Raw genomic sequence first — 22,360 nt, forward strand, 5'->3', positions numbered from 1 at the left:
GTCTATAGGTGTGAAATAGCGTAGGTACGGATACCCACAGGCTCGACATAGCGCATGCGCGGATACCTACAGGTTTGACACAGCGCAGGTGCAGATACCTTCTCGACACAGCACATGCGTGGATACCCGCAGGCTCGACACAACGCAAGTGTGGATACCTGTAGATTCTACACAGTGGAAGTGCGAATACCCGTAGGTCAAAGAACTAAATACAGCGGACATACGCAAGTTTCTATTGGTGAAGTTGCAGACTTTTTCTTGGAATATGTTTTAGCTGCTTTTGTCTATTTCTGCAGTATTCAGGGTTCTGAATTGGCGTCTAGTTACTGGTACTGTGTTCTGAGAAGTTATTGATTCAGTATTTGTATAAGGAAGTTGGTTGATTGCAAATCTATTTGAGGTTTGATTGATATTCATGGATCCAGTTTGAAAATTTAAGAAACGTGGTCCCTGGAAGAAAAGAGAAGTCTTCTGTAGGTCAGCACCTACGTACTAGTACCCCAGCTAGTACAAGAGCTAAGGGGGTTGTAGCTCCCTTCTAAAAGATTTTGGAGAATGAGAGAAGGTTGTAGCCTTCTGCAGGTTGAAGCCTGCGTGCTGGTATAAGACTGCACCAGTACATAATCATTGTAAAAGGAAGTTTCTAATTGAAAGAAGATAGAGACATATTGCACCAGGCGGTTTTCACCCACATTCGATTTCCACCTTATATGTTGTGTTCTTTTGTGTGACTGTATGCTCTACTTTTCCGTTCCTTCTTATTGTTATATGGTTCTCTCACACAGATTAATGATCAAAATCTGAAGAATAAATTAAATTATAAGTCTGGAAGGTATACACAAGTTCCATTAATCAAATCTGCTAATCTTTATATAAGTTGAAAAAGAATTTGATAATACTGATTCACCCCCCCTCTCAGTATTATTTTCAACAATTGGTATCAGAGCAGGTCCTTCATGAAAAGCTTGATCGCTTGAAGGAAGATCTATCATCATGAGAAACTACGAAAAATAAGCATCTATCAGGCCACCGATTTTTTATGGGAGCAACTTCCTCTATTGGAAGGTAAGAATCACTGCTTATCTTCAATATCTTGGTACAAAAGCTTGGGATATTATGGAAACTGGATACACATTTCGATCAGAAACTCCTACAGATGCAGCTGGTAAGAAGCAGTATGAAACAAATGCAAAAGTTGTCAATACTCTATTAGGAAGTCTATCTCAATCAGACTTTGTCAAGGTTATGCAGCTCAAGAGCGCAAAAGAAATATGGGACAAGATCATTCTGAGCTATGAAGGATATGAACAGGTAAAACGAGGAAAATTACAAACTCTTAGAATTCAATATGAAAGTCTCAGAATGCAAATGATGAAAGTGTGGCTAGCTATTTCCTACGTATATATGAGATCATAAATTGTATGAAAAACTTGGGTGAAGAAATAAAAGACGTTGTGCTGGTTGAAAAAGTTCTAAGATCTTTGTCTCCTAAGTTTTATTCAAAAGTTTCTGCCATAGAAGAAAAGAAGAATCTACAGAGACTTACCATGTCACAGCTGCATGGAATTCTAACTGCTTACGAGATGAGAAAAGGAGGACCATCAGACAGGAGAGAAGCTGCATTCAAGGCTTCAGGAAAAGGAGATTACTATGAGGCAGGACATATGTCAGAAGAAGAGGAAGAATCAAATTTTATCAAGAACCTTCAACGGGGAACTGGAAGATTCAGAGGTAAGCTGCCTGTCAAATGCTTTTCTTGTGGAAGAGTCGGTCATTATGCTGCAAAATTTCCTCATAAGGATAAACTAGACAAAGGTAAGGAACCTGTTAGATGGAACATAAAATAGAATGTAAATAAGAAGAGATATTACACACATGAAGACAGTGATGGATTGTCAAATAGTGATGAAAATGAACAAGGTAATGATGATAGTCTGTCCGATTTTTTTTATCTTCTTTTATGGGTGAACGACGGGAATTGAACCCGCTTTGATGGCTTTTGAAGATGATGATTTCTTGGATGCTATAAATGAGGAAGGTCTTTATGAAGAAATTTTTGAACTTAAAGTTTGTTTAGAGGAAAAGAATATGATTATAGATACTCTAACATTCCAACTTGCTGAAAAAAGATAAAAACAAAAGCCCTTAATCTCAGATTTGCTAAAGGATCTGAAACTCTAGATGAGATTATCAAAGTGCAGTGTTCTCCGCTAACCAAGACTGGTCTTGGATATTCCGAAGAAGAATCTCAAGCTCAAAAGAAAGTGCAGAAGCCATCCACCTCCAAAAGTTATCTTGATGCAGCAATGAGAAGTGAACAAGTTGACAATCGACAACAAAAGCATAATGCAGATCACCAGGAAAATCAGGGACAATTTGCTTCAAGAATGATCAAAGATTATCAAGTAAATCAAGGGCAATCTACGTCAAGGATGAACAGAAGCCTCAACCGACCATAGGTAAATCATTTTGGCTCAAGAATGGATGGAAACTACAATCATATGGTTGGTAGATTTGATAATTGTAGGAATTTCTTCAATGGCCAATGTTTCTCTTGTCATAACTTTGGTCATGAAGTTGCTCAATGTGTTGCCTACAAGACCATCATGAATAGGGAAGCTCAAAAACAAAGGAGTATGATAGGAATCATGAAAAGAACCTAAAATAACTTCTCTACTCTTGAAAATGAAATAGAATGTTCTATCTGTAACAACTTCGGTCATGAAGATTCTGAATGCAGAATCAGGTTTCAGCAAACAACTCAGAAGGAACAAGCTTCATTGAGTTCCAAAACATGGAAAAAGAAATAAACGCAACCAGAAAGATGTGGGATAGCCTTATATGCAGAAGGACGGGAAAATCAATGGTACATCGACAGTGGTTGCTCGAAACATATGACAGGTAATAAAGAAAAATTTCAGTCATATAGTGCCTTAGAAAAGGAAAAGGAGGTCTCGTTTGGAAATGACACCCATGCATTCATAAAAGGTAAAGGCTTTGTTCTTTTGAAAGAAAAGATCAAGGTTGGAAATGTGATGTATGTTGATGGCTTAAAGCATAATCTATTGAGTGTTAGTCAGATGTGTGATCAAGGAACCGAGGTAATATTTCGATCAAATGGATGTATTGTTCGTGAGCTTGATACAGGAAAGACAGTGATCAGAGGCATAAGAACTCCAAATAACTTATACATACTCAAAGGAGAACAACAACAATGCTATTTAAGCACTGGCTATGGCACAGAAGACTGGGGCATCTTAGCTTCTCTCAGATAAGGAAAGCATGCAAATATCCGGCAGTTCATGATCTTCCTGACATCAGAATTCTAGATAATACAATATGAAAATCATGTCAATTTGATAAGAAAACTAGAACTAATTTCCCCGAGAAGGAAGGATCAACCAGCAAGCCACTTGAACTTGTCCACATCGATATATGTGGTCCAACTAGGAAGAGGTCACCTCGAGGAGAAGAGTATTTCATATTGTTCATTGACGACTTTTCAAGGATGTGTTGGATTGGACTTATGAAATATAAATATGAAGCTTTCGAAAAGTTCAAATCATTCAAAGCTTTTGTTGAAAATGAATCAAATCGTAGAATCAAATGCCTCAAATCTGATCAAGGAGGGGAATTTACCTCAGATGAATTTTTCAATTTTTGTGAAGAACATGGAATAAGAAGGGAATTTTCTGCTATAAGGACTCCTCAGCAAAATTGACTAGTGGAAAGGATGAATAGAACGGTTCAACAAATGGATCGTGCTATGCTTGATGAGTCTGGAACTCCCACAACTTTTTGGGGTGAAGCCGCATTTGCCACTGTTACTATTCTCAACAAGACAAACGCCCGGGTAAACAACACTCAAACTGCTCATGAACTTTGGTACGGTAAGACTCCCACAGTAAAATACTTCAAAATTTTTGGAAGCAAATGCTACATTAAAAGGACTGATGAAAATCTTAGCAAGTTTGAACCTAGAGCATATGAAGGCATTTTACTTGGCTACTCTCCCCACAACAAAGCTTACAAATTTTACAATAAAAGACTTGGTAAAATTGTTGAAAGTATTGATGTAGTGGTTGATGAAGAAGGAAACACTCCTACGCAGGTAAAATCTGAAGATTTCGAAGATGGCGAAGACTATCCGTCAACATCAAATCAAATTCATGACGAAGAAGAAACCCATGAGGCACGAGAAGAACAGATAAGGATAGAAGAAAAGACCCCATCCAAATACGTTCATAAGAATCATCCAGAATCTCAAATTTTGGGGCAGAAAGAGGCAGGTGTACAAACAAGAATAACCATTTCAGAAGATTCAAGCTATCTAGCATTGCTGTCCTCCACTGAACCGCAGAATGTAAGAGAGGCTTGCAAAGATGAATGTTGGGTCAAGGCCATGGAGGAAGAACTCGAGCAGATTGAAAAGAATAACACTTGGGGGTTGGTTCCTAGCCCAAAAGATAAGAATGTCATAGGGACAAAATGGATTTTCAAAAATAAGCTGAGTGAAAATGGGGATGTGGTTAGAAACAAGGCAAGACTTGTTTGTAAAGGATATGTGCAATAAGAAGGCATAGACTTTGAAGAAACTTTTTCTCCATTTGACAAACTTGAGGCCATAAGAATGTTCCTTGCTCTCTCTAGCTTTTAGAAGTTCAAAGTATTTCAGATGGACGTAAAATTTGCCTTTCTGAATGGAGACTTAAATGAAGAAGTATATATTGAACAACCAGATGGATTATTCTTGGAAATGATCCAAAACTTGTATGCAGACTCAAAAAGGCTCTCTATGGCCTTAAACAGGCTCCAAGGGCATGGTATTATTAGTTGGATAAGTACCTCCATCAACAAGGTTTTATAAAAGGATCAACTGATAGCAATCTATATATAAAAATTGACAATGATAAGCTACTGATACTTGTTGTGTATGTTGATGATATCATCTTTGGTAGCAATGAAGAAGACATGAATCAAAATTTTCCTTGGTGATGCTGAAAGAGTTTGAATTGCCCATGCTTGGTGAGCTCACATATTTTCTTGGTTTACAAGTCCAACAAAACAAAGATGGCATTTTTCTATCACAAACCAAATATCTCAAGCAAATCTTGAAGAAATATGGGATGGAGGATTCGAAACCAGTATGTACCCCTATTATGACAGGATGCAGCGTCAGCGAAAATGATGAATCGGCAGCCATACATCAACCAACCTATAGATCCATGATTCGTAGTCTACTCTATCTAACAGGTACTTGACCAGACATTATGCATGCAGTGGGAATAGTTGGAAGGTTTCATGCAAATCCAAAGGAAACTCATCTTCAGGAAGTTAAGAGAATCTTCAAGTATCTTCAAGGAACTCAAAACTATGGCTTATGGTATCCTAGAGGTACAAATCTCACACTTCATGCATACACTGATGTGGATTCGGCAAGAAGCATGGATAACAGGAAGAGCACTAGTGGTGGTGCATTCTTCATGGGTCCTAGATTAGTATCTTGGTTCAGCAAGAAACAAAGCTCTATTGCATTATCTACAGCTGAAGTAGAATATGTAGCTGCTACATCTTGCTGCACACAACTCCTTTGGACGATGCAAACATTGCAAGATCTTCAAATCACTTGTACTCCACCTATCTCCATTTTTTGTGATAATACAAGTGCAATCAGTATTTCAAAGAATCCTGCCATGCATTCAAAGACTAAGCACATACCGATCAAGTATCATTTTCTCCTAGAACAAGTGCTTGAACAAAAGGTCAAATTGGAGTATGTTCCCTCTAAGGAACAAGTTGCTGATATTCTCACCAAACCACTGCCCAGGGAGACCTTTGAATACCTCAGAAAAAAACTGGGGATAGTTGACGCATCAGATTGCTGTTGAATCTTGTCTGTTTCAGAGATTGTTGGTTGTACGCGAGTTTCATATGGGCTATACGCGTACATACGTTGGTTTATGTGGATACAGTCGACTTGAAGAAAAGCAACGATGAAAAGAGTCCGATATGGGTCTGTCAGAGACAATCTGGCACAGGTTCAGGGGGGGCATATATTCTTCTAATAACGTAATATGCTTATTATATCATGTATCCCCACTTGGTTGGGAGGAGTATGTATGAGTCGTTGGTGATAGGAAGGTTAGTTATGATATATAAAGTCATATTTCTTTTGTAGAAAATATTCTTGCAGATCTTGCCTATATGTCAAGGGTAGCTTGGACAGCACAGCAGAGTAGAGATTTCGGCATGTACTTAGGGGGAGCATAACCCTCTTCCCTTGATGTGAAAGGGGGAGAAAAGAATTTGAGTGACTTTGGGTTTCCATCAAGTCCAAAGGGGGAGATTGTTGGCATTATGACACATGTTTGGCTCGATGACATAAGTGTTGTCCTTGATGGCAACTCACTCAAATAGCAGATCACAAGTTCAGGTTCTCAAAATAGTAGAAAATAAGATACCCACAGGTTCCTGTTCACAAATCCGCGGACATACGCAGGTGCGCCGAACAAAAGCTGTGGACATGTATGCAGGTGCTCCGAACAAAAAGTGCGAACGTAAAGTACACGCACTTTCATGCAGAGAAAATCACGCACATGGGAAATCCTATGGTTGGTCCATGGTATTTAGTCTGACATTTTGATCCTATGGTTTTGGTCCATGGTGTTTGCATCTAAAGTATTCAACCCAGGTTTTGGGTCCCTAGTATTGGATCTTTATGGTTTTGGACCATGGTTTGAGTAAGGCCTAGACTATAAAAAGGAAAGGAGATCATTTGGCTGGGGCAACTAATGTGCTGAATATCTTGAGATGAGAAAGATCTGAAATACTGGTGATCGGTTGGTGAGTTATAGCTGGACCTATCTCAAGGAGAAACCTGAGCATTACAAGACGGATCTACTGATGGGTCGAGATCTCTTTGGCACATGATCATATCTGTAAATCTGATAATCTAGGGTATAAGTGAAGTCTACAGGTGTGACACAGCACAGGCACAGATACCCGTAGGCTCGACACAGCGCAGGCGCGGATACCCGCAGGTTTGACGGAGCGCAAGCGCGGATACCCACAGGCTCAACACATCACAGGTGTGGATACCTGCAGGCTCGACATAGCACAAGTACGGATACCCGCAGATTCGACACAGGTGAGGTGCGGATACCCATAGGTCAAAGAAATGAATGCAGTGGACATACGCAGGTTTCTATTGGTGAAGTTGCGGACTTTTTCTTGAAATATGTTTTAGCTGCTTTTGTCTATTTCTACAGTACTTAGGGTTCTGAATTGGTGTTTAGTTACTGGTACTGTGTTTTGAGAAGCTATTGATTCAGTATTTATACAAGGAAGTTGGTTGATTGCAGATGTATTTGAGGTTTTATTGATATTCATGGATCCAGTTTGAAAATTTATGAAACGTGGTCCCTGGAAGAAAAGAGAAGTCTTCTGTAGGTCAGCACCTTTGTACTAGTACCTCAGCTAGTACAAGACTAAGGGGGTTGTATCTCCCTTCCAGAAGATTTTGGAGAACGAGAGAAGGTTGTAGCCTTCTGCAGGTTGAAGCCTGCGTGCTGGTATAATACTGCACTAGTACAAAATCATTGTAAAAGGAAGTTTCTATTTGAAAGAAGATAGAGACATATTGTAGCAGGTGGTTTTCACCCACATTGGGTTTCCACCTTATATGTTGTGTTCTTTTGTGTGACTGTCTGCTCTACTTTTCTATTCCTGCTTATTGTTATATAGTTCTTACACACAGATTAATGATCAACATCTGAAGAATAAACTAAATTATAAGTTTGGAAGGTATAGACAAGTTCCATTAGTCAGATTTGCTAATCTTTATATAAGTTGAAAAAGAATTTGATAATACTGATTCACCCCCCATCTCAGTATTATTTTCAACAATGTATGTGGGAGGGTGTGAAGAGGTGGGATGATTTTTGATTGGGTTCCTTGTTTGATTTCTTTTTGGTTAGCAGACATCTACTCGACGTGCTATTGAGCTTCTCTCTTTTCTTGGGATCTTTGTTTCTTTGCTGTTTTTTTCTTCCCTTCTTCCTTCTTCCCCTAGCTTTATGGAGAAGAGGCGGGATTGTTGTGGATTGGTGTTCGGGAAGGATGAAAAGTAGTGCGAGTTCCCAGGGTGTCCAACCTAGTCCTTCTTGATCACCATTCCCTACAGTTCCCCCCTTTTTGTGAAGGCATGGGGTTTGGGAAGCTTGTTCTCTGTTTGAGCCTCCAATTGTGAGTCGATAGCAACATTTGGTATCTCTTGCTTTCATGTTGTTTTATTCCCTTCTTGCTTTTTTCCCCTAGCACTATGGAGAAAAGGTGGGATTGTTGTGGATTGGTGTTCAGGATGGACAAAAAGCAGTGCAAGTTCTGGGGGTGACCACCCTAGTCCTTCTCGATCATCGTCCCCTGTAGTTCTTTCCTTTTTGTGAAGTTGTGGGGTTGGGGAAGATTGTTCTCTATTTTGGCCTCCCCTTGTGAGCCGTAGACACATTTGATATCTCTCTTTCTTTCATGTTGTTTTCTTCCCTTCTTCCTTTTGGCCCCTAGCTTTACAGAGAAAATGTGGAATTGTTGTGGATTAGTGTTCAAGAAGGACGAAATGCAATGTGAGCTCCCAACGTGGCCACCTTAGTCCTTCTCAGTCATCATCCCCTGTGTTATGCTCCTATACCAATAGGTGTCATATTTCATGATTGACTTGATGAGATCTGTAATATGTTCATACCTTTTCTTGTTGCAAAGGTTTTCCATTTTTAAAAAAAATCAAAAAATTTAAAAAAATGTAAAGAGGGTATACCATAAAAGAAAAATCAAAGGGTAAAAAGAATAAAATGGTCAAAAAATGAGAAAAATGAACCCCAAACAAAAATAGACCAGGAAAGTGTGCAAATCCAAAATGTCACTACTAGTTCATTTTCTGTAATAAGCAATTGTGTGCAACTTGTTAATCTTATGCCATAATTGATGAAGAGTCAAACTGTTCAAACTTGGCTCATTCAATTTTCAATTTCACGCTGTAGAAATAAAGAATAAATATCCGACCAAACAGTGTAATCTTGGCAGATAAGTAGATAGGTAGAGTGAATAAAAGGAGATCAATAGTTTAATTTGAGCCCTTGGATATAATAAGTGTAGATTTAGATAGCTTTATATATGTAAAAGAAAAGTGTGATAAGGGTTTTCCAGTCTAAGTGCACCCTAATAAAGAAGAAAAATGTCAAGCTAAAGTAGGTAGGGTAGGTAGATGATGTTGCAAAATGATACTTGTGATAAAGAATGCTTCTAAATATGTTGATATTTAGTTTTCTCACCAGTGCAAGGTAGATATTACACTTGATGTAGTTCAAGCAAGACAAGGTCAAATAACTAATTTCCATTCACATTTTTCCCTAAAGATTTCACTAATTCCCCCTCAAATATTAAGGACTTTGAAAATAAAAGGGGCTTATAGTATTTCTCTGACTTCTGAAGGGACCGGACCCTCGACCCAATGATCTAAAAGCCTAAGCACTCAAAAAATCGTCCGTCCATCATTCATTTCATTTCATAAACTTTTCCTAAGTAAAAAAAACCTATTTTACTTAGGAAATAAATAATATCACTTGAAAACCCCTTTAGCGTAAGTTTTAAATGTAAATTCTTAACATTTTAACTTGGCACTAATCATTTTATTTCATATTAACTTTAACTATTATTATATAACTCCCAAAGAAATTTTAACCCTTCTTGTATTATGTAATTATATGTAAAATCCCGACATTTTATATAATTCCTGCCCCGGTTAAATATAACCATAAAATGTTGTTTAAACAGGGATTGATAAATTTATCTGAAGTTTATTAATAACCTACCCCGCCGTGCCATATGGGATTAATTAATCCTTTAGGTTAATTAATAACCAACCCCAACCAATAGAATTGAGCCTGATATGGTTAAACGTTGTTAAATACATCGGGCCCACCATAAATTAACTCCCCGCCATCTCCATCACCCGTCAACCGTTCGATCTCTACCTTTTCATCCAATGGCTGACAGTGATATTGCAACCCCCCTGGTGACCACGCTTTAACTCACGATCACCAAGTGGTTTTCTGCCGTACCTCCGCCACATGTCACTCGCTCCATATGCTCACTTGCCCTCCATCCAAAACTGCCTAGCCTCAAAAGCGGTGCGAAACTTACCACTTACCACCTTTCGCATAACGACAAAGCGTCACATCATGCTTACGTCATCTACCCAATAAAGCTAAAAAGTCCCACCAACCTAAATTTCGTTAAATATAATGATAAAATGTCATTTTCATGGTAGTGCACTGCGTCTCGAGCTCCCATGCAAATTAACGACCGAGTCCACTATTTCAACTTCTCAACTGCCACCTGACCAGAAAGGCTACAACATGAGTTTTGTAGCTTGTCAACCAACCTGCCATTGTATGATTTTCCTCTTTAACACAGGTATTTATCCATTTTTCCCTGCAACCCTAAAATTTCAGTTTTCCACTGAGAATTCTACCAGATAAAGCCAAATTCAAGGTAAAAAAAGTCTGTGTTGCTATAAAAAGACCCTAAACCTGCTGCTTAATCCATTTTTCCATAGAGAGCCTAAATTCCAGTTTGAATACACAAGAACCAAATATGGAAACTCCCATAGCACTGAATGTCGCGCCCGTGAACGCACCTCATAAAGACTTAGATTATCTACCTCTGGCTGATAAATATTTTCAAATAAAGGATTTATCTGGTGATATGAACCATCTTCAGGCCTTCTGCCAAATCAGGGATAGCTATCTAAACAAGTCTGACGTTTTTGGACCTTGGGAATCTAAACTTCCCATGTATTTCCTCCCCTCATTCCATGTTTTCCCAGACATCATTCATCCGTGTTGTGCCAACTATGACCCTGTCCATAGAGCAGTTATGTCCCCATCCCAAACTATCGTTTTTCCCATGACTGCTAAGTCCATTAATGAAATGATACAGTTCCACTCCACCCATCCCCTTGCTCCTCTTTCCATGGTGTATCTACTTGAAAAATCATCTTAATTGCCCACATCAAAAATAAGTCGTATTGTTCAGACCTTCATGCTACCAAATTACCAGCCTAAATTCCCACCTCCTTATCTAAATGATTTTTTCACTGACACTGGAAGACTCATTATTGACATGATATCCCTGATCATGGGGTTTAACTCCAGTGAATATGTTTATGATATCAGCCTGGTACTTTTATCAATCTTTACTCCAGGACAGCCCCCTGCTGTCAGATATGACTATGCCACTTTCATTGCCAACAAAATCCATGATCAATTCTTGAATTTGGATAGGGAAGGAGTCTTGAAATATACATCTTTTATATACCATCTTTTGTTGTATCATCATCTAGACAGCTTTCCTTTCCCCATCAGGAAATTGGACTCAAAAGGAAATCGAAGGTCTGCGATTTTTTGGAGTTCTATCTTTCATAATACCTGTGAGTCCCCTTACACTTATAATGAGTTCATTGACTAGTTTGTACATCCATCAACCACTTTATTGATAGGAGTTTCCCCTCCTAAGATCAATGGTGATATGAAGAAGATTCTACAGCTCTATAAATAGTACAGGCTAGGTGACTGGTACCTGTACCAAAATCACACAGAAATCAGAATGTATGGGTGTGAACTTTTCCATTTCAAGTTACCTAAATATGTACCCATGAGATTATTTGCACTAGAATATTTTAGACAGATCATAAATGCAGACTTAGTCCATTTTTGTAGCACAAATAAAAATGCTCAGCTAAGAATCAAGAACCAGTTAGGCCATTTTGTCATCAATTCTAGGGATGCATGGCAAGAAGCTGAAAAGATTTTAGAAGACCACCTTAGATTGAAGAAAAATTTTTGGTGGGTGCCATATGACCCAAATAGTTTCATATGTGACAGAAGGACAAAAAATAGGCTATCAGTTTATGTACATCATAGGATCCCAGAAATTGAACAGTTTGCAAATCAGGATGTATGGGTATAAGGGACCCTAATAGAAATCTGATGTATGTGACATAAATGTGATGAAGAGATGATGGATCTCCTTCTGAAACTTAATGAAATATTAAATGATACAGAACATGAATTAGGAAAGGCACTGAAAGACAGTGATCCAGGTGGATGTTGGTGGCCACCCACCTATCCCATTTGGACCCCCACAACTGTCTCTTTCGGTTTTTCAGTTTCCTTAATTATAGCACAATTTACTATTTTTAGCAGTTTTTCGGGTCCTAAACTTCCGGAGCCGTTTTGAGGCCCTAAACGACGTTTTTTGTGAAATCCACCACCAACGATTTTTCTGATAAAAATCATCTTTTTCGTCGTACTCCTCGGAGAGATCTTTCCAACGGGCTATCATGCGCGTCAAACGGAGATAATACGACCAATTCGCGACCCCGGGAAGTTGGCTATCCAACTCACTCCAAAACGGGGCCCACAATTTGGCGTTTCATCTTCTAGGGTTAGGTTTTGGAATGTGAAGGGTTTTCCATTGTTTCTCAATAATAAATAGGCCTTCGAGCCTCATTGTAAACACAGTTCGAAACAATTCAGAGGCATGTAGCCGACACATCTCTTCTCAGAGATAAGCTACCATCGCCCTAGCTGGGTTATTTCTATTTGTAAGCATATTTCAGTATTCTCCATTAATGAAATGAAGTATTATTTCCGCTGCATCTCTGTTTTTATGGTTATCGCACCTCTGTATTTATGGTTATCTCTATAATCTATTGCATTCCTGCTTAAATCCGGATCAGTGGTATCAGAGCAGTCTGTTTTTTCTCTGTTTTTCTTTGCATGTCCCCAACGAGGTCGGGATATAAGGAGTTAGGGCTTGAATTGGTCTAACTTTTGCAAGACCAGCCTCACAAATCTCGACGACCTCCCATGGCGGCTGAGAAGAAAGACGAGGGGGCAGGAGATCCTATCAGAATCTTGCTCGAAGAAGCCCTTGAGCGGTAAAGGAACGCCGATGATGGATAGCTTTGCGCAGATCCTTCAACGGCTACCCAGAGGCGACGCATCGGCTTCCAACAGCTACTCTGGAAACGCCACACCATTTAAGGTACAAGTTAATTTTGAAATCCCCATATTCAAGGGTCAAATAGACGCAGATGCCGTAGATAAATGGTTAAATCTACTAGATGGGTATTTTTCTGTTCATGAATTTTCAAGTCGGGAAAAAGATTGTTTTCGCTCTTCTCTAAGCAGCCCCCCACGTTAAGGACTGGTGGGAAACATACTGCGAGCAGAAGGATGAAAGTACAGGCTCACTGTTTTCAGCCGCACCCACTTGGAATGACTTCCGGGATGCCATCAAGGAGCAGTACTACCCTGTCGGAAGCTATGAGGACAAATACATCAAATGGACCACACTGCAGCAGGGACGAGACCAAGATGTGCCAGAGTTCACAAATATTTTCCATACCCTTCGCACACAGTTGGGTATCAAAGATTCTGAGTTGCATCTGGTACTCAAATACCGCGGCTGCCTACACAGATACATCCAGGAAGAGATGGAGTTCTTGAACATCTCCTCACTCGGCACAACATACCGATACGCTGTTAAAATCGAGCAAAAGTTCAAACAGAAGAAGCGAGACTTTGGATCTGCAAATCCGAAGCCCAAAGGACAAAGCCAAGGCGGGGTGACCCAAGACAACTCGTCGAAGCCGCAAGAAAAGAACACCACCACGAAGCCGAGGAAGGACACAGGAAAGTGGTGTGAGTTCCACAAGAGTCCCACTCATAACACAAGTGAGTGTCAGACCAAGCAGTCGCTAGTGGCCGAGTTGAAGGCTTCCGAATCAGATGCATGTTCCAACTCTGAGTCAGAACCTGACAAGGGGAATGACAAAGGGAAGCAGATCATTGATGCGGATCCCAGCACCACTGTTGCTATTGCCAAGGTCCAGAAAAATGAGCCCGAAGATCCAGAGGAGGGGGAACATCTTTTCCACTCACAGATGTGGGTGAAGGGTTCGCCGCTGCAATTCATTGTCGATAGTGGCAGCCAAAAGAACCTCATTTCAGCAGAGGTCATGAAGCAGTTGGGCCTACCAACTACACCACACCCACAGCCGTATAGTATCGGTTGGCTTCACGAAGGATGAGATCTCAAAGTTCGCCAGCAGTGTCGCCTTCCCTACAGCATCAAGCCCTTCACAGACGAGGTATTGTGTGATGTTACACCTCTGGATGTTTCCGATGTACTATTAAGCCAGCCATACTTGTGGAGGCGACATGCTGTGTATGAGTCAAGGCCTCGTGCTGTCATTATTTCTTTGGATAATTCATTATACAGGATACCGGAGGTAGCGCCACCTACCGCCACCTCTTTGATCACTACCAAGAAAGGAAGCAAGCTCATCTCCCAGACTAGGAAATTCATTTTCTGTCTGGTTCTCTCCCAAAGTAAGGGGAAGATCGTTACTACATCCATGACCCCCGCAAAGGGTTCCTCCACACAGCAGCAGCAGCAAAGGGATACGGTCATGACAGAACACAGGAACAACTTCTCCTCACCCACAGGGGTACCACACAAGTTTCAAGTGGGCAACAAATTTAGGTTACATCTACAGAAAGAATGCCTTACCAGAACCCATCAGAAACTCAGACCACTCCGACATGGTTCTTACACCAGTAACAAGGCTACGGGCAACAATGCTTTGAAGAACAACATTCCTCCATTCCTTCGCTTGCACTGACTGTTCAATATGGATCGTCACCAACCATGCTCCCCACCATTTCTAGACACATCAGAGATTGCAGAACAGCTCACCAGAGACCCAGCTCAGCAGAAGCTTCCTCATCTCAGGGAGGAACTCAACGCAATGGGGACCATTGCTTCCTAAGGGGGAAGGAATGATCCAGGTGGATGTTGGTGGCCACCCACCTATCCCATTTGGACCCCCACAACTGTCTCTTTCAAGTTTTCAGTTTCCTTAATTATATCACAATTTACTATTTTTAGCAGTTTTTCGGGTCCTAAACTTCCGGAGCCGTTTTGAGGCCCTAAACGACGTTTTTTGGGAAATCCACCGCCAATGATTTTTGTGATAAAAATCGTGTTTTCCATCGTAGTCCTCGCAGAGATCTTTCCAACGGGCTATCATGCACGTCAAACAGAGATAATACGACCAATTCGCGACCCCGGGAAGTTGGCTGTCTAACTCACCCCAAAACGGGGCCCACAATTTGGCGTTTCATCTTCTAGGGTTAGGTTTTGGAATGTGAAGGGTTTTCCATTGTTTCTCAATAATAAATAGGCCTTCGAGCCTCATTGTAAACACAGTTCGAAACAATTCAGAGGCATGTAGCCGACACATCTCTTCTCAGAGATAAGCTACCATCGCCCTAGCTGGGTTATTTCTATTTGTAAGCATATTTCAGTATTCTCCATTAATGAAATGAAGTATTATTTCCGCTGCATCTCTGTTTTTATGGTTATCATACCTCTGTATTTATGGTTATCTCTATAATCTATTGCGTTCCTGCTTAAATCCGGATCAGACAGGCAGGGAGAGTTGACCTCTCAGCCTCCTGAAGTAATTCCCATAGTCTCAACAACAGTCCCTTCTACACTTGGAACAACATTAGCTCCAAACATCCCAACAGCCCCAACAAAGGTGATTATAGGTACATCAATAGCAAGAACAACATCATGCAGAAATACTAATATGAGCACTTAAGAATTGATAAAGGCCATGGAAGAACTGAAATTACAAGTTACATAATTAAAACAAGTAAAAGAGCAATTGGCTAAGGTAGAAAGAAATTATGATAATTCCAAAATAAGTGTTGTGGAAAAGACAAGCGAGATTAAAACCTTAGAAAGTAAAGTTAAAACATTAGAACAAGAGCTCACTTTTAACAAGCCCCTGGCAGAGATCAAGAAAATCCTGTGGACTAACATCACTCAATCTATCAATGATGTTTGGCCATTCATCCAAGTGATATATGAGCAAATGGACTTGGTAAAAGCAGCACATGGAGTAATTCAACAAACAAGAGCATAGTTAGGACAGATGCCTGAACAAGCCAACCAGCTTATACATTTTTTGAATACCAAAAATAAGGAAAAACTGGAAGCACTTGGCATCCCAGACAGGATAGACACTATTTTGGAAATCAAAAGGGTGCTAGCTAAAAGAAATTTGATGCAGAATCTAGAGAGAAGATGTCAAGATATGGAGGTGGAAATTAATTCTTTTATGGAGAAATTCACAGTCTTATAGAATAAAGGGCTACCAAGTCCTTTGGTCATCAATAACAGGTTAATGAAGCACATTGATTATGTAGATAAATTGAATAAGTATGCGGGAGATCAAGCTAGTCCATCAACAAGTGCATCAGGAACAAAAGCACTTCCCACAGGCCAAGTTCTCTATGACAGCTTAGAGAAATTATTCTATATTGAACATGAGGTAAAGCACTTGTTTCAACTCTAGCCTAATTTTTTCAGATATACAGAAACTGATGAGGCTCTAAGGAAACTTCAAAAACGCAGATTGCCAGAGCCAAAATGATGGGAAGATATGTTGGAAATTTTGTAAATTTACTCTTAGTAAAATGTAAATTTTGGGCTTTTACCATAGCAAGATTAATAAAGATAAAAAGGGGTGAAACAGGTCGAAGTGTATCAGAACAGGTGAAAAGTATTGGTCAAAACAGGGCAGCCAGCATAGAGTTACTAAAGTGGATAGCAGCAAGCCAAATAAAAGGGCCTTCCTCCAGCACATTCAGCGAGAAAAGGAACAGCACAACATTAGTTCACCTTTCTCCTATCTTCAAGACTAAGTGTCTCTATTTTTCTATAAAAATAATAAGTCATCACTAGAATATATCTCACTCTGTTATGAGATATTTTTGTAAATATTTTTTGTATAAATACCCCCTCAATTGGAGTATTGAGTGTGGATTCTTAGACATTGTTGTAATATTGACTATTTTGGAATAAAGTATTGATTGGACCAACTTTGTGGCTTGCTGGATGAAGAATTGAAGCTAAGGACTTTTCTCAGAATTCTTGAATCAAACACTAGATCAATAAGTCATCTATACCTTGTGTTTTAAAGTTTTCCTTGTTTAAAATATCATCTATGTTTCACATCTGAATGATAAACGAAAAATAATAACTCAGAATATGCTTAATTGCACTCTGGTTTCAATCATTATTATTCTCAATGTTTTCTTCTGAACTAGTATAAACAGTGAATTCTTAATTGCTCCTATTTCTTGGTTTATTTATCTTAATCATTTAGTAAAGAATTCTTAATTACTCTTTATTGATAGTTTGTCATGTTCTACTTTCTTAAAGTATATTAAAGGATTCTTAGTTGCCCTTTAACCCTTTAAGCCCATTCCATTTTTAAGTCTCTAATTGTTCCCTGATTGGATACCTTGCTCTATTAAACCATCTTTTGTTGAGAAACCTATTCCGGTTAAGCCATATTCTTTGACTCCATCAGCCTAATGGACTAAGCTACTCAGTCTTACCCCTTTGCTATTGAATCTCACCACCCAAACTCAGAAAAAAGATCCTAAACTTCACAACTAGCCTAAAATTTTTCCAAAACAAAGCTAAATCATAAAGAGAGAGCCCTCTCTGGATATAGATTGGCTAGATTCTGTATCTAAAAGATTGGTTTGTGGTTACCTCGGACCCCTTTCCCCTTATCACAACTTATGGGAAAATATGAGTGATAATACCCTGTAGTTCCCCCCTTTTTGCCAAGGCATGGGGTTGGGAAGCTTGTTCTTTGTTTGAAGCCTCCCCTTGTGAGCTAGTAGCCACAGTTGATATCCCTTCCTTTCATGTTGTTTTCTTCCCTTCTTCCTTCTGGCCCCTAGCTTTACGGAGAAAAGGTGGGATTGTTGTGGATTAGTGTTCTGGAAGGATGAAACATAGTGCAAGCTCTCGAGGTGGCCACCCTAGTCCTTCTCGATTGTCGTCCCCTTCAATTCCCCCCTTTTTATGAGGGCACAGGGCTTGGGAGCCTTGTGCTTTGTTTGAGCCTCCCCTTGTGAGCCAGTAGCCACATTTGATCTCTATTTCTTTCACCTTTTTTTCTTCCCTTCTTCATTTTGGTCCCTAAATTTATGGAGAAAAGGGGGAATTGTTGTGGACTGGTGTTCAGGAAGGATTAAAAGCAATGCGAGCTCTTGGGGTGGCCACCCTAGTCCTTCTCGATTGTTGTTCCATGCATTTCCCCCCTTTTTGCGAGGGCATGGGTTTCAGGGAGATTGTTCTCTGTTTGAGCCTCCTCCTGTAAGGGGGATAGACACCTTTTCTTCTCTTTCTTTCATGTGTTTTTCTTCCTTTCCTCCTTTTGGTCCTTAGCCTTACATTTTTTGTGGGGGGTGCCCCTATTCAGTGTTGTTGGAGATTTTTCAGTACTACGTGGAAACGACTCTCGACAATGGATATCTTGGGTCTTGTTATGATGAAGAACACAGCGAAATGCAATACTTAGTGTGAATTGCAGAATCCCATGAATCATCAAGTTTTTGAATGCAATTTTCACCTGAGACCTCAGTCGAGGGCATGTCTGTCTAGGCATTGCATCCCATTCAAACATGCTCCCTGCAATATGTTAAGGAGCAATGGAGCTGGGCATCTGTGCCCAATGTAGTGTAGTTGGCTAAAATACCTCGAAATTTTTTGTGGTGTGCGTTGGCGAGCGGTGATCTTGTCCCCTTGGATGGGCAGTCCGTGTTAGCTGATACGGGCTTTGTGTGGCATCGCTTCAACTTGCTTTGCTCTCTCTTGTCCTCCCATCGGGTAAGGTGGATTTAGCTCCAACTTTACGACCTCAGGTCAGGTGATAACACCCGCTGAGTTTAAGCATATAATTAAGTGAAGGAAAAGAAAGTTACAAAGATTCCCCTAGTAGCGGCGAGCGAACCAAGAAGAGCCCAACATGAAAATCGGGTGGCAGCATTGCCTGAATTGTAGTCTTTAGAAGCGTCTGAGTGGCAGACCTGGGCCAGGTCCTTTAGAAGGGGGTGCCTGAGAGGGTGACAGGCTCATCAGGTCGGGACCCTGTCGCATCAGGAGGTATTGTCGGTGAGTCGGGTTGTTTTGGAATGCAGCCCTAATTGGGTGGTAAATTCTATCCAAGGCTAAATATGGGCGAGAGACTAATAGAAAACGACTACCGTGAGGGAAAGATGAAAAGGACTTTGAAAAGAGAGTTAAAGAGTACTTGAAATTGCTAGGAGGGAAGCAGATGGAGGCTATCGATGCATCTCGGTCAGATGTGGAATGGCTTAGGCTGGTCTGCTGCTTGACTTGAGGTGCAAACCAACACAAGCTGTTGCATCGCCACAAGTGTAGGCGGATTACTACCTATCGGTTTTCCATTGCAGTGGTCAAGGAACAAAGTGTGTGCCCTTGTGGCGGGCCATGTGCACCTGCGTGCTCGTGGTGTTGGGTGGTGAGCTTTCCATTCGACCCATCTTGAAACATGGACCAAGGATTCTAACATGTGTGCGATTCGGCGGGTTTGAAAACCTGCGAGGCACAAGGAAGCTGACGGGCGAGATCCCCTCTCTGGGGGGTGCGTTGTCAACTGACCTTGAGCTTATGGAAAGGGTTCAAGTGCGAGCACACCTGTTGGGACCCAAAAGATGGTGAACTATGCCTGAGCAGGGTGAAGCCAAAGGAAACTTTGGTGAAGGCTCGTAGCAATACTAATGTACAAATCATTCGTCTAATTTGGGAATAGGGGTGAAAGACTAATCGAACCATCTAGTAGCTGGTTTCCTCCAAAGTTTCCCTCAGGATAGCTGGATCTCAAGCACAAGTTTTATCAGGTAAAGCAAATGATTAGAGGCATCGGGGGTGTAACACCCTCGACCTATTCTCAAACTTTAAATAGGTAAGAGGGTGCAACAGCTCCATTGAGCCGCGAAAATGGAATCAAGAGGTCCAAGTGTGCCATTTTTGGTAAGCATAACTGGAGTTGCGGGATGAACCGAAAGTCAAGTTACGGTGCTGAATTGCGTGCTAACCTAGATTCCACAAAGGATGTTGGCTGATTAAGATAGCAGGACAGTGGTCATGGAAGTCGAAATCTACTAAGGAGTGTGTAACAACTCACCTGCCAAATCAACTAGCCCTGAAAATGGATGGCACTGAAGCGTGCAACCTATACTTGACTGTCGGAGCAATTTCCTGGCTCCGATGAGTAGGAGAACGTGGGGTTCTTTGAGATACCTCGGGCATGAGCTTGGGTGGACTGGCCCCCAGTGTAGATCTTGGTGGTAGTAGCAAATATTCAAATGAGAACTTTGAAGACTGAAGTGGGGAAACATTCCATGTGAATAGCACTTGGACACGGGTTAGTCAATCCTAAGAGATGGGGAAGCCTTATATTAAGGGTGCACTCTGCACGAGCATCGAAAGGGAATCGGGTTAATATTCCCTAACCAAAAGATGGCAGCAGGCAACAATGTTTGGAAATCGGGAGATGTTGTCGAGGGCCCTGGGAAGAGTTATCTTTTCTTTTTAACAGCTTGCCCACCTTGGAATTGGTTCACCCAAAGATAGGGTCCAATAGTTGGAAGAGCACCACACATCTTACGGTGTCTGGTGTACCCTCAGTAGCCATTGAAAATCTAGAGGACCAAGTACCATTCATGACGGTCGTACTCATAACCGCATCAATCTCCAAGGTGAACAACCTTTGGTCAATAGAACAATGTAGGTAAGGGAAGTCGGCAAAATGGATCCATAACTTCAGGAAAAGGATTGGCTCTAAGGGCTAGGCCTAGGGGTCTACACCCTCAACTCGTGGGTTGTCTACAGTCTGCCCGATCTGCTCTCATGGCAAGGGTGGGCAGTTGCGTGTTGATTGGGCTACGGGCGTAGAATGCCCCCTACTGGGGGCTTTTCCCTAGGCATTGAATAGTCGAATCAGAACAGGTACGGACAAGGGGAATCATACTATTTAATTAAAAAAAAGCATTCTGATGGTCCCCATGCATGCTGACACAATGTGATTTTTTCCCAGTGCTCTGAATGTCAAAGTGAAGAAATTCAACCAAGCACGGGTAAATGACAAGAGTATCTATGACTCTCTTAAGGTAGTCAAATGCCTCGTCATCTAATTAGTGACGTGCATGAATGGATTAACGAGATTCCCACTATCCCTATCTACTATCTAGTGAAACCACAACTAAGGGAATGGGCTTGGTAGAATCAATAGGGAAAGAAGACCTTGTTGAGCTTGACTCTAGTCTGACTTTGTGAAATGACTTGAGAGGTGTAGAATAAGTGGGAGCCATTTTCAGCGCAAGCGAAATACCACTACTTTTAATGTTATTTTACTTATTCTGTGGGGTAGAGACAGGGAACTACCCCTGTTTTTTTCCTTAAGGTACATTTTGATGGGTCGATCCGGGTGGAAGACATTGTCAGGTGGGGAGTTTGGCCAAGCATTCATAGCGAAGTTTCTTTTTTATCCTTCAATGTTGGCTCTTCCTATCATTGTGAAGTAGAATTCACCAAGTGTTGGATTGTTCACCCACCAATATGGAACGTGAGTCGGGTTTAGACCATCGTGAGATAGGTTAGTTTTACCCTACTGATGAACCACACCGCAATAGTAATTCAGCGTAGTACGAGAAGAACCGTTGATTCACACAATTTGTCATCGCACTTGGTTGAAAATCCCGTGGTGCAAAGCTACCATGTGTCAGATTATGACTAAACGCCTCTAAGTCAGAATCCATGCTAGAAGCAGTGCATGTCACTCTTCGACTATATCTCGACCCACAGTATGGGTGTCACCTTGTCACCCCTAGGGGCCCGTGTCATTTGCAAACTACGACCGTGAAGCATCTCGGTCGGGGCAGCTTTGAAGTTCAGTTCCAAATGGTCATTGAGAAGAATCTTTTGCAGATGACTTAAATATGCAACGGGGTATTGTAAGTGGCAGAGTGGCCTTACTGCCATGATCCACTGAGATTTAGCCCTTGGTCTCCTCGATTCAGAGCTTTTCTCTTGTCACAAATAAATTTGGACACCCCTCGCACTCTCACACCTTTGCCTCTTCCTCCAGACGATAATTTTTTATTGCTTGGGGTGGGAAATTTGGGGTTTCCACATTGCGACAGAAAAGGCGCTGAAGCCAGGGAAAATTGGGGTTTCCATGTCACACTTTGGCGTCCAAAATTTTGTGGTTTCCATGTCGCGCCCCGGTGCCCAAAATTTGGGGTTTCCATGTTGCGATGAAAAAGGCGCCCAATCATGGGAAAAATTGGGGTTTCCATGTCATGCCCCAGTGCCAAAGCATGGGAAAAATTGGGGTTTCCAT

General features: G+C 41.0%; 1 non-coding gene and 1 pseudogene across 1 annotated transcript; both read left to right on the plus strand.

The window, feature by feature from the left end:
• Window positions 1-18,449: 18,449 nt before the first annotated feature.
• On the plus strand, window positions 18,450-18,603 carry LOC149157386 (5.8S ribosomal RNA). Its single transcript, XR_016262100.1, has one exon. It is a non-coding gene; the product is annotated as a 5.8S ribosomal RNA (ribosomal RNA).
• A 245-nt stretch (window positions 18,604-18,848) lies between these two features.
• On the plus strand, window positions 18,849-22,037 carry LOC149157387 (25S ribosomal RNA; annotated as a pseudogene).
• Window positions 22,038-22,360: the final 323 nt, after the last annotated feature.

This window comes from Pinus tabuliformis, chromosome 5_2 (assembly GCF_031772625.1).
Source record: "Pinus tabuliformis cultivar Carrire ecotype Pingquan chromosome 5_2, CPIR1, whole genome shotgun sequence".
Lineage (NCBI taxonomy): Eukaryota > Viridiplantae > Streptophyta > Pinopsida > Pinales > Pinaceae > Pinus > Pinus tabuliformis.